Below are 13,266 nucleotides of genomic sequence, written 5' to 3' on the forward strand. Positions count from 1 at the left end.
GTTGAAGAAAGGCCATAGTATTTGCCGGTTAGCACCTGCATTCAGAAGACGTGGGGAAAGAGTGAATGGTGGGATTCTCCAAGCTCCCCATTACTCCTTCCAGTTGGTTCTCCACATCATTATTCTGGTGTCTTAGGTTGCTGAAAAAGTTACCGGGCCGACTCCCCTCGGGAGAAATTTCGCATGCTGCTCAGATGTGGACCGGTGTCATGTCTTCGAATGGAGCTTAATGCCATCGGATAATGTCAGTTTTAGATTCAACGAAACTCCATAAATTTGCCTCGAAGAAGATGTTATCAAAGAGGCCGCTGAGTACTAATTTCCATGCAATTTTTATTGCTTGGTACTTACACATATTAGTTTTGTGTATATTTAGATTTTTCAGCGTATCAAGCCGCATGGAAGTATTACAGGCAATAATGAGATTTACAAGACGCTTTCTTTCAGAAACTCGTTCTCTTGTTAATATTATGAATATTTCACTTTTATTTATTATTTTTACAGACATTGTCTGCAATGACTAATCCAATAATACTACTCGAATCGTTTTATGACCCTTTGAAAAAATTTCTCCATTTTCACTTCTTTCCTGCATCTGCATCATACAATCCGGTGAGATTTAGGGAATAATTAATTTAAGTTGTGGAATATAGAGTCTTCCTTTGTAGAAAAGTCGGACTTGTTAAAGTGTAGAATCATAAGGCGATGGGCTAGGCTCTTCTACTGAACAGGCATGTGGGTGATTTAACGCCAGTTCGATTTTACTACTGTCAACTACCACGGCCGAGCTGTACTTCACTTTGCAAAATTAGCGATTATTAACCTTTCAGATCTGGCGGCACCAAAGTTAACGTAAGGGGAAAATTCGACACTTCCTTTCGCCTGAGCTGAAACGATCCATTGTAGCTCCTTCTCGATTTCTGTATCTAGATAATCGTCCCATTGGATCTGGGTCTTGAAGTGTGTTATGCACCAGTTAATTTACACCAAGTCATGGTTTCCCCGCCTGTGGCGCTCGCAGCCTCTTGCAAATCTCAGAACATTTTCCAGAGGAAGAGGATGTGCAGATTTTTCATTGCAGAAAACCTTACCGAGGTGTTTTAGCCCGAGATATGAAGAGGCGTTGCATTTGATGTGCTGGATAGTAGTTTCCCTCTCCTCACATTAGTTGCATATAGCCGAAATCACCACCCCATTCTTTTCCATACCGTAGTTTAAGGAGCAATGTCTCTTTAAAAGCCCACCTAAGGTTCATTCACAAGGATTTTCGTCAACCGACAATTTCTCCATCCGTCTGCGTGAATCCTTGCAATTTCATTCCCCAGAGAAGACTTTAAAGTGGATGGCTTTATACCGAAACTGGTTCTGGCTCCATCATTGGGGATTGGCACACTGACTGCCCTGGCACCGCCATCAGGAATGTTTTGTTCATTCACTTCGGCCAAGTTTAGGTCTGGACATACGACGGATTTCACTTCAATATAATTCGTACTCATGTCGCGTTTTCGATAACATATATATAATAATAATAATAATAATCATTGGCGCAACAATCCATGTTGGATCAGGGCCTTGAAGTGTGTTAGAGCACTTCATTCAAGACCGTAACGGTACACTAGGAGGCAATGTGGTCAGCATTGCGCTCGCCCGAGATTATTACCCTGATTTGACTCAGGTACTCATTCACAGCTGAGTCGACTGGCGTCCGACGTCAAATCACGATACAAATCCCACTGCCACCAGCGAGATTTGAACCGCGACTTTCCGTACGACAGCCTTGCGCTCTAACCACTCAGCTATCCGGACTCGGATATATATAAATGGAGCGATTACCACCTGTCGCCACTTTCGGTCAGGTCGATGAGTTTACCCTGGACGAAACCGTCAGTCAACCTTTTTTTTTTAAATGTTTCGTGCCGTCGCCCAGCAGAGCCAGCAGCACTTGATGACTCTACACGAACTAGTTTCATATATCGTTGCTGTTTAGTGCTGACAATGGTGCCTGACTGTTTGAACAGTTTTGAATGGGTTCATTCCTTCCTTTTTTATCTGAAACATTCTTCTAATACCAATGAAAAGGCATATATCAACCTGGAATATGGTCGTCATTTTTCCGAAGGGTCAAACCAGTTCCATAATCAGATCCAAGAACACTTCTGCACCTGTCCGTCTTCCCTGATTGAGTGATCAGTGAAGATTAATAAGTTTGTAATTCGGAAAGGCTTCTGGCCATTTATTGACCATTATTCTCTTCTGGTGATTACAACAGAGTATGCCTTTTCAAATAGGAAACTGGAAACCACATGATCGCCCGGCATCACAGCTACCGAAATTTTCAGATAAACGCACGAACGTATGATTGGTCGCATTTCCGCGCGTCAATGATATCGAGCCGAATGACGAAATCTATGAGCGATGCCATGACCGTCCGGTTGTGGATGAAATCCGGCTCAATAGGTTACGGTGAGCGGGTCACTTAATCCGTATGGATGATAATCCCACCCGAAAAGTCTATAAGGGCAATATCTATGGTAGAAAAAGAAGGCGAGGCAGACCCTGTCTAAGATGGAGCGATGGCGTAGGCCAGGACGCCAGACAGCTTTTAGGGATATCGAATTGGTGGGCCTCGGCGCAAAACCGGGATATCTGAAGTTCCTTATTAAGGCAGGCCTAGACCGGATACTGGTTGTTGCGCGGTTGATGATAAATGATATCGAGTCTATATGCGTCGTTGGCTGCTTTCCGTTCTACCTCCAAATGAATGGTGGGTGGATTTAGGATAGCTTCAAGTACCGCGCTCGGTATGATACTCATTGCTCCAGTAATACTTAGACAACCGTGCCTTTATATCTGCATCAACTGCTTCCTGGTATTAGCAAAGTCCAGTCTCGACCACCACAAAATGAACATAACTAACCCAGGCTTCCTAGCGTTCATCGAGGCACCATCTGTGAATTTCTTGCAGAAGCGGTCACATACTGTGTCTGCAAACTTACCGGTAATTATAACACCTTGGTGGCAAATGCTTTTGCGAAAACTTTTGTATACGGTTGCGGAGCGCCAATTGTAAGGAAAGTTGCCCAGCTTATCGGCTCTCTCTCCTATTTTGCTGCCTAGGAGCATTCAGATGGAAGGCTTAAGGTTATTCTAGATACCAAATTGCTCCAAAACCTCAGCACCATTATGTTTTTCTGGAAGCCAGAGAAAACATTTTTTTAACGAAGGCATCTCGAAGACATTTTTTGGGGTTAGTCGGGAACCCTCCCACACGTTGTTTAAGGAGGAACAGTACTGCCTGAGCGAATCTTTTGTGTTTTTGTCGCAAATTTTAGCCATAAGATTTTACGGTACACCTGCCGACTTGAAGAGAAACTTAAAACCTTATGAGGGTGCAGTCCTTACAGCCAGGACGAGTTTCCTTCTATTCTACACGCACTGCTCGTTATCGTTATCGGACGAATTGGTGTCATTAAGGAAGCCAGATCCGTCGCCTTCGATAGCATTGGCAAGAAACGAAGGTTGTGCTGGCCGAGCCCTCCTTTTGTGTTTGGATTGTACGAGAAACGCTGTGGCTGTGGTTTACCCTTAGTCTGCCCTTAGTCGGTTCCCCGAATGCTCCTTTCTCATTAACCTTGGCATAGTGCGTAGTGGCGATGACTGTTTGTCCGGAGGCGAGTTGCCCGGAGCCGGTTGGCTCAAAGGCGTTTCGTCCGAAAGATGTTTGCTGTCCGATAGCTGATGTTTACTGATGGGTAAGGCTTTAGCCTCAGCAGGTGGCTCCCATAGGATCCCAGGTTCAGGAGTGCTTACAGAAGGGACCCACTTTGGCCCGCTCGTTAAGGACTGGGTCCCAATCAGATTAATTTGGCTTGAGTAAGTGGAGAATCTGAGTCTACACTCAGGTTCTCCATCGATGAACTTAATTTTTGTTTTTTTAAAGGTTTTTTTTTCGTGTAATTTGCTGCCATGACCTCGGTTTTATCAGGGAAAGTAAGTCGATCTCTCTCGAGTCCCTTTCTCCCGAAAAAAGGCTAGTTGAAACTTGGAGTCGCGGAGACGGTGCACCACTTATGGAACCCTGTGACCAGGCCTCGGCACGGTAGTTACACCTTTGTTCGGAATTTTCCTTACTGTGCTCCCTCACCACGATAAGTTGGGTAATTGTCATGGGGTTCACTGGATGAAACTATATTAAAGACTTTGAGCGATCTTCTGGAGAAAGACCCGGCGATGACATAAAGCACTGAGAAGCGCAGCTCTTTTACTGGACTTACTGTAGGAGGCAATGACTCCTTAATGGGCCATAGCGCGTCAACCAGGCCTACCTGCCATCATTCATCGTTCGCGGAATTCGCACCTTATCTCGTTCTGGGACTTCGCGGCACAACATCACTAACCCTCCACTATTCTGCGCCTTGAACGGCTGCATGGCATAGTCAGCAACGTAACCTTTTTTATAGTCACTTCCGTCTTTCCGTCAGAAGACCTGCGTACCGATGACGTATGACAAACAAGTGTTGACGAAAACTCCAAACTTCTAAGTAGTAACACGGCAAGAACATTAGAACTTAACTGTCTCAATTTGACATTGGTACTGAGATAACTGCTGCATATAGGAACAGCTGGACGCCCCAGCTTCTTTGAGAAGCTTGCTTTTGTTGGTAATTATCATCAGTCTGATCTACCTGCCTCTATTTCTAAATTTATCCATGAAGAACGTCACCGATAACAAGAAACAATAATATCGGTGACACGATTCAACGCTGCTAGACTACGCATTATCATAAGTCACTCTGTTAAAAGCTATTAGCTCCTCTTGCGTAGAACTTCCCAGATACAATCCCTGTTCACGCTGCCGAAAGCTTTCTCGAAATCGATGAAAAACAAATGAAGAGTAGATCTAAGCTCCGTGTATTGTTCTGAAATGATCCGGATGTTCATGTGGTCAATGCTGGGGGGTCCGGAGTGGAAAAGGGCGTGCTGTTTGTCGATCAAGCTTTCGAGATGCTTTTTGATGCTTGCAAGGTTCATCCAGATACCCCTCCAATTGTCACACTCAGGACAGATGCCCATTTTCGGAATCTTAACAATCATCCCGTTCTTCTACTCTCTGGGAGAGAGCTCGGATTGCAGCAGCTGCGATGAATAGCTTCGCGGGAATCCCGTCAAGCTCAACGGCCCTACTTTAGTTCATTGCTTTGATAATCAAGGTGGTTTCAATTCTGGTTGTGGGGTCACTTTAATACACCTCTAAGGGCTATCGAGAGATTTGTCACCACTTGCAAATTCATTCGTTATACGGTGTACGCCTAGAAATTATTGCTATTTGCGGCAGTTTCCACTTCCCCGTCATTGTCGAGTGACAGCTAGATCATATAAACGGTCGATGTTGAATTTGGGGGTTTTCAAGGGAAGGAAGGGAAGCAAAATTACCATTAGATTTCCGATCACATGAAAGTTCTTCCGTGATGAGTTATACACGTTTGAGATCATTGCAATCTACGGCATTTCCCGCTTCCTTGGCCAACACAGTAGCAAATTCCCTTTTGTCATGGTGCACGGTGGGATTCAGCTTGGTATTATATTGTATGTTATGCCCGCCATCACGGAAACGGTGCTCACCATTAATCGCCGGAAGAGAAATTACGTCTGTATAAGAATCAGGAATCATATCATCACTTCCAAGGCGATCATTAAATACTTGGGTAGTGATAGACAGGAAGCTCAGTTATAGGCCACACGTGCAGTGTATTTGCGAGGAATCATCCACTTCAAGTATGGCCCCAGCAAGGATGATGCCGAACATGGGAGGGCCACGGTATACCTTTAGGTTGCTTATAGCCAGGGTGGTGACCTCTTCATACTCTATGTTTGGAATAAGGCGTTGCGGATGTCAGTTAACGGTAACAAACTGAGTGCAGTCTACAGGAAGACATCCCTGAGGGAATGCTTTGCCTTCAGGTCTGCCTCAGATGATGCAGCATTCATCATTTCGGAAATGATGCTGATTGACATTTTGCAGATGAGATGGCGAACATGTACAATGTGAAGGCAATCTCTTCATTATCGCAGACGAAGAACGCGGAGAGGAAGAGGTCCGTAAATAGATGGCAAACGCGGTGGTAACTTTCGGGAAGGGGTCAGTGGACTCATCATGGAGTTGCTGCAAAGACGGCACGGTAAGATTAATTATAGTCTTACCCAGTTGCTCACGAGGTATGGAAGATATCGCCAGTACATGAACAGGTTTAAACTGGACACCTCACCCGACCCCCCAAATTACGACGGAGTCCCAGAGGATTCAGAGCATGTGCTCTTGCACTGTCCAAGATCTGAGGAAGAAAGGTGGAATCTGATGGGGGCTGGTACCAGAAAATCTTGTGCCGAGAATGGTAGCACGCCAAGAGATACGGTCAATTCCATCATCGTTTCTGCTCAGAACAAACTGCAAAAGGCGGAGGGGATGAGAAAATAGCGGTTACGTACGCCGCTTATAGAAAAAAGGTGACTAAGCTATATTGAGCTGACTCCTCCCCTTGATGTAATACCTTATGGTGGTTCCGTGGGGCAGGGGGGAGTGTCGGGGGAGGTTTTAGTAGGAAAAAATCCTACACGCTGGCGTGTCCAGACCAGTGCCTTTTGAAGATTTCCACCTCCTCCAAAAAAAGGACAGACGAATCGACAGAGAATAAACCGATTTTAATAATGTTTTGTTTTACACAAAACTTTAATAAAAACTCTCGCTCCCACTTCTGTCACTCGTTATCCCTAATCATGTACTGATTTATCTCTAGAGTTTTTGAAGTTCCTTCTAGCTTCCTACGAGGGTGCAATTTGACCGACTCATCTCTTTTAAGCCTTGAAGACTATTATTTGCCAGCCAGTTGTTCCCAGTACATATGTTCTAAAGGAGTCTCGTTTAGGGCAATTAACTGCCCTCTCATATTCGCGTGATGCGTTGTGGGAGTATGTCTTGTTGTTTTTACAAGGCCGATTCAAAACTCGTATGGTTGATTTCCTGAGTTTTTGCAGTTCTTGTTTTAGGGGTTAGTTTTAAGAGATATTGCTTCCGCCTTTGCAGACAATCAGTTAATGTATTGTATCATCAGAGCTTCTTTCCCTGTTAAAAGTCCTGAAGAGAGGAACTTTTATCTACACACGTGGTTCATTTGTACAATTATTTACAAAAGAAATCTGACTTTCTGGGCAATTGAAAAAATGGTGTTTAGAGAGTTCTGGACCTAAATCTGCACAATTCTTCCTCCTTCAAGCGAGTGGAAGAAGATTGTAAGCCACATCTTTCTTCTTCCATTTGATTTTGTGTCTACCACAGATCGAGGTTTTTACTTAGAATTTCGTTTTTCACTTAGCTGTTTTTCCAATGTGTTTCTCTTCCCGAACAAAAACGATTTACCAAAGAATCTTTTTTGCAGTACCCGAACAGAAGTCAAGACTCTCTAACTGGCCAATTTTAGCTCAAAGAAAATGCGATATTTCTTCCAAGACAATACGTTCACATGCTCTCCGGGCGTTTTTTTTTTTTGCTCTAACTAGGCTTCTTTCTTTCTGTTAGTGAAGTAGGCGGACCAGTGCATTTTAAACTACTTTTCCATATTGACCACTGACTAGACTAAATGCGTTTTACTTTCTCTGAATAAATTCGACCTCAACAACCTTGTGAATGTCATTATTCCATGACATATTCTCGCTCGAATGTTTCCTCATTTATACACATTTGAAAAGCAAAAGGAAACTCTTTCGCTTTCTCATTATGTCTGGAAACAAAGAACATTCTCCGCCACTAAGTATGTCAAGAGTAAAATTATTGTAAATTCCCAGGACCTTGAACTCGAGAACTCAATATGTTAATTTGTTTATTCATTGGCCATTGTTATTATTATTGAAATTAATCACGCTCAACTGAGGCATGCATAGTTTATCCAAAACAATGGCATTTCTGTTCACTGCTAGGGGGAAATTTTTCACACATTAATGGACAAGTGAGTGATGGTAAAATGGAGACCTTTTACTGATCTACCTTTCGGCGGATAATGCACCTAACCCCCACGGTCCAGTCAGATAATGCGAAAGCCAATGAATCATATTTTCTCCTCCACAAAGAATTTCACTGAAGAGGTTTGAACCGTACCTAGATGCTGACTGTGTGTTCAAAGATGCCTTTGGGATGTTAGGAAACAGGTCTTATGTCGGTGGATTGAATGACTAGGCGATTACTCAGGAGAAGGCTATTCTGTCCAGTCATTTGCAATTTTCTCAGTCCGATTGCTAATTTTCCATTTTGAGTCATCTACACGGTCTATTGAACTCCTTTGGAAGATGGGTCATCGGTTTGTGAAGTGATAATTTGGTACTCTCGTTTCTTGGTGAATATTCATAGATCTAGTTCCAGACATTCGAATCACAATATTCAATCTGTAACTCTTAAATTATTGTTCTCTGTATATAAATATAGATAGGTAATCATACATACATACTACATACGGCTCCCTAAGTACGCTGAGATGTGTATCTGTGCAATCTTTTTTCTTAGGGTGTAGTCATGTGTGGTATCAAATGTAAGTGCTCAATTGGCACTTTTAGGAACTGGCGTAACTTCTCTACACAACATAAACTGTAACAGGTCTCGCTCTCAGAACCTATTGAAGCGAAAAAATATCCTTCCTAATAATAATAATCGTTGGCACAACAATCCATATTGGATCAGGGCCGGTACACTACAGGATTACAGTACCCTATAGGAGGCAATGTGGTCAGCATTACGCTCGCCCGAGATTATTACCCTGATTTGACTCAGGTACTCATTCACAGCTGAGTCGACTGGTATCCGACGTCAAATCACGATACAAATTGCACTGCCGCCAGCAAGATTTCAACCGCGATCTTCCGTACGACAGCCGTGTGCTCTAACCACTCAGCTATCCGGACGTTAATAGATTTTAATTCCCTCAAACAGTTGCCATAAACTCCTTTGTGTCGCGTAGTGAGGTCATCAACATCGCTATCGGTTCCTGGCAATTCACAGTTTTTCTAGAAGTTTGCACTCTCACTAAGCTCTTGTATGCCACCATCCACCATCCTTCCTAAACTCTGCAAAAAAAGCATCACCAGTTACATTTAAGGTATTTCATAGAGCACATATTCAGAGAGAGAAGCAGACAAGGTGGCAGCCAAATAGACAGACATTGATTCGAAACAAATTATGGACACTCCTCGTCCATAATTTGTTTCGAACAGATTAACCTATGTGACACAAGGGATGAAACAATTCACCAAAAGCACGCTGTACCCGGAGTAACACCACCTCAAATCCTCTCTGACAATCAGGTGCGAATTAACATTGAAGTAGTTCATAACAAACTCCGCCAAAGTACTTCTAAGAGGCAAGCAAATGCCGCAATAGCCGTAGTTTCCAGATATCATCGATATGAAGCATCGCTAATGATATTAACAATGACCTGAAGAACAGCATCATTGGTACGACCACAAACATTTACATCGAGCACCGGTTATGACCGCTAATGATGATGATTTGATGATATAATGCAATTAATTCGACTAACCTTTATGTTTGTAGACATAAGTGAAGAGTCTTCTGCGTCTAGTATGGGTCTCATCATGATTATCAACTTGTCCACATCTTCTGCTGAAAATTCAGCATCCTTGTGTCCAATTTTTGAAGATATTGCCACACTTCAGGGTAAAAACGGAAATGCCCTTATGCTGAAGAAATTTCTTCTGCAATTCTTTCCGCTACCTTCGATTGGAAAGCCTCACAGGTTCGCGGTGTCCAGTCTGCATGGATGCGTTTTCACGACGGTATTAAACTAGTTCCGTTCGAATCTGTAACTTTAATTTCTTTCGCTTTTTCTGTAGAGGTAGAAGAAAAGGATCTAACAGGCGCTCTGTGGTTCACTCTCCTTAGTTTCTTAAATTTCATCCTGTGGAGGCTTCCTCTTCTGTTTTCTGGAAGAATTAGACAACAGTAGCATCGACAGACCGGTCTTAGTCGGATTTTCAGTTCCTCTGTTTTTGGAAGTTGCTGTAGTTTCCTTTCTGCCTGACCACTCCTTGAACACGAAGTGCTAGCTTTCCACCCTTGTGACGAGCATGTCTTCCACAGATTTGATCTCCGAGGGGGAACATGAATCTGGTGAGACCTCATAAACCTGCGCCTAGGTTGCGACCTTATTCTTTAAAGTCATGGTTAGATTCCAGGTCTATGATTCCTTACCAGTTGGAGGAAAGCGACTTAATAGGTAGCGACAGCGTCGCGAGGTGAGTGAAGGTTAAGAAGGTGGTTTTAGTGAGTAAGAGTTTCAAAAAGTTGTCTTTGAAAAGACATACACTGTCATAATCACCGAAAGAGAAGAATGGTTGACAAGTGGCCATGAGTCTTTTCAGATTACAGACCTAATAATCTTCACCGACGAGTCAGTCATGGAGGATGGATCGGGCGCAGGGGTGTTCTCGGAGAATCCGATTATAGAACTGGCCCGACCCCTCGAAAAAATGGCGACCACATTCCAGGCGGAGAATGTCTGCGAAAAGAATGGAGGGGTCGCACCATTCGAATCTGTTGCGACAGTCGGGCGGCTGATAGCACTTGAGGGCAACAACATATCAAGCCAATTGGCATGGAGTTGTCATCAGGTGCTGCTGAAACTTGGCCGACTGAACGAAACATTCCTGATGTGGGGGCACTCTAACATCGCCAGTGATGAGGAGGCTGACAGACTGGCTCGCCGAGGGTCTGGATCCACAATGGTGGGGCCGGAACCAGCTCTTAGAATCCGACCATCTACTGTCAAGTCTACTCTGAAGGGTGAAATTGCAAGGATTCACGCAACCGAGTGGAGAAATTTGGACTCTTGACGGCAAGCGAAAATTCTTGTGAAAGAGCCTAGGGCCACTAGAGCGGCATTTTTGTTGTCCCTTAAGAAGAGGAACATGAAAACCCTAGTAGGGCTTTTGACGGGACACTGCCCCTTAAACTACCATATGGAAGAGATTGGGGTAGTGGTTTCGGCTATGTGCAGCCAATGTGAGGAGAAGGAGGAGACGGCCCTGCACTTTTTGTGCAGCTGCCCGGCATCCGCAGATCTCAGACGAAGACACCTTGGTAAGGTTTTCTTCAATGAAGAAGCTGCACACCCTCTCCCTCTGGAGAATGTTCTAAGATTCGCTAAAGCCTGCGAACATCGTAGGCGGCAAGCCATTGAATAGGCAACTTACGGGAATAGTACATGCTCGGAGCTACGGCTTCTCCCAGTTAACTAAACTAAACTAAACTAACTAATGGAGACTTTTCATTCGACATCCCAAATTATTGTATGGAGATATATGGAGACCCCCCTTAAACTCAATGTAGAACGATATTACTCACTAAATATGTGGGCGATCATAGATCACACCTTCACACCAAATTTCGCATCAATAAGAGTTGGCATCTCTGGGAAAATACAGAGAAATGTTGAAACAAACGTAATAATGTTTTGTCTAAAACAGAAGCAACTGTTATTATGTCCTTTCATTTATTGATGCCTTCTCTCCGGTATTTCTCTACGACAAGTGGATATCCAGTGTCAGATTGATGCTTACTAATCTGCAGTATTTTTAGCGAGTGTCTTCTGAATAAGGGAAACGAGTGGGATCAACGCTTGGTGGACGTTTGCCTTGACTTTTTAACGCGCCCGCATCTTCTCTACTTTCACCATGGAACCTCAATAAGATCCGTTTACGAAGCCCAGTTGTTGTTCGGTAGGAGCGAAATCATTCTGTTGACTGGAAGAGGAACATCATGAACAGTTCGATAGTGACAGTTGATAATCACCGGGCTGCTATCAAAAAATCTCTTCTCTCTGGTTGAAATCTGACTAACTACTACGACTTGGAAGCGGTTTCTGGTTAGTAAGGAACTGAAGACTCTCATTGTCGCTAAAAGATCGCGACGAATCTTGGTAACTGCAGCATAGTCTGTACTGTGAGAAAAGAGGACTCTAGTCAAGCAGGAAGAAAATGCCACGAATAATAAGAATTTCGCTACCAAGTATTTGTCCACTTGAATAAAACCACAACCGAAACCTCTACTAGGGGACCAAGCGCTACAATCGAGGTGAAAGTACATGTAGCAGGAATTCTTCTGCAACAGATAAATTCAGAGAGCTATCCTTGCTCGCGTGGTACCAGTTTACCTCTAGGAAGGTTTCGAGACCAAATCCAGTTCACATGTGCTTCCGCGCAGGCTCAGGTCTGATCACCTACCTGAGCCGTTAAGCATTCACCTACTGCACCACGACTAGCAAGTCAAAATGAGTACAGCGTTTTCCGGTGCTATCTCGTGGAGGCTCTCCTCGGCCCTTGAGTTTTGATTAGTCCAACAGGGTTGATGCTCGGTCTTTCTCCTCCCGCCGCCTCAGGGCACCATTAGTAGGACACTAAAGGAGACAGGTAGGTAGAATTAATCCCTTTATTCACAGGTCCCTGCCGCGTCATCTCTCCCTATTATCGTCTTTGATTCTGCCGAGCCTTGAAAAAAACGAGCTAGGCGAAGTCGTAGCAGAAATGCAAGGATTTCCCGAAGAGGGAGCTAAATGTTCAAAAATTTGGTCCGTCGAGCCGGATAGTCCACAGCAAATGTTCATATTAATCGAGGTGAATCGAATAATAATCGACATAGCAACTGTAATCCATTGAGGAAATAAAGTGAATGTTAAGAAATCAAAGTTCAGCTTGAAGAAATTAACAGCGAACAGTGTTTTTGTTTTGTGCTCTATATCCGTGCCTAAGTGTAAGTTCGCTGTAAATCAAGGAGGGTCCCGGGCCAAGTGCTCAGGCGTTCTAACGATTACATCACGTTTCAATAACTGGCACAAAGCTCATATTTTAATCAAACTGCAAAACTGTGAATCCTGGCAGATTCGTTGCTTGTAAATTTCTCTTGCAAGGGTTTGAACTGGAACTATTGCTGGGAACAATGAAAACACTGCCCAAACCCCTGATGGTACACCCCAAGTCACCGCTGGTCGACCCAAGTTAAGATGTTATTTTAGATGAAGGGGGTTCGAGCAGGGGATCGGTCCCGAAACCTCATGAAGAGAGAGAAATCGTTTAGAAGGTTCATACCTATTGCAAACTTCCAACCGCGAGGTACGGCAGCTTGGGAATTGCTTTAAGTACTCAGCAGGGCTGCCGTTTTATTTCAAGATGCTTGGGGGGCATGCGATACCGTATGGGATCAGATAATAT

General features: G+C 43.8%; 1 protein-coding gene across 1 annotated transcript in view; it reads right to left on the reverse strand.

Annotated features, from left to right (window-relative positions):
• The window catches only part of LOC119660048, a 132,943-nt gene that overhangs the window by 27,978 nt on the left and 91,699 nt on the right, over positions 1–13,266 (reverse strand). The gene's annotated exons all lie outside the window — the stretch shown is intronic.

This window comes from Hermetia illucens, chromosome 6, assembly GCF_905115235.1.
Source record: "Hermetia illucens chromosome 6, iHerIll2.2.curated.20191125, whole genome shotgun sequence".
Classification (NCBI taxonomy): domain Eukaryota; kingdom Metazoa; phylum Arthropoda; class Insecta; order Diptera; family Stratiomyidae; genus Hermetia; species Hermetia illucens.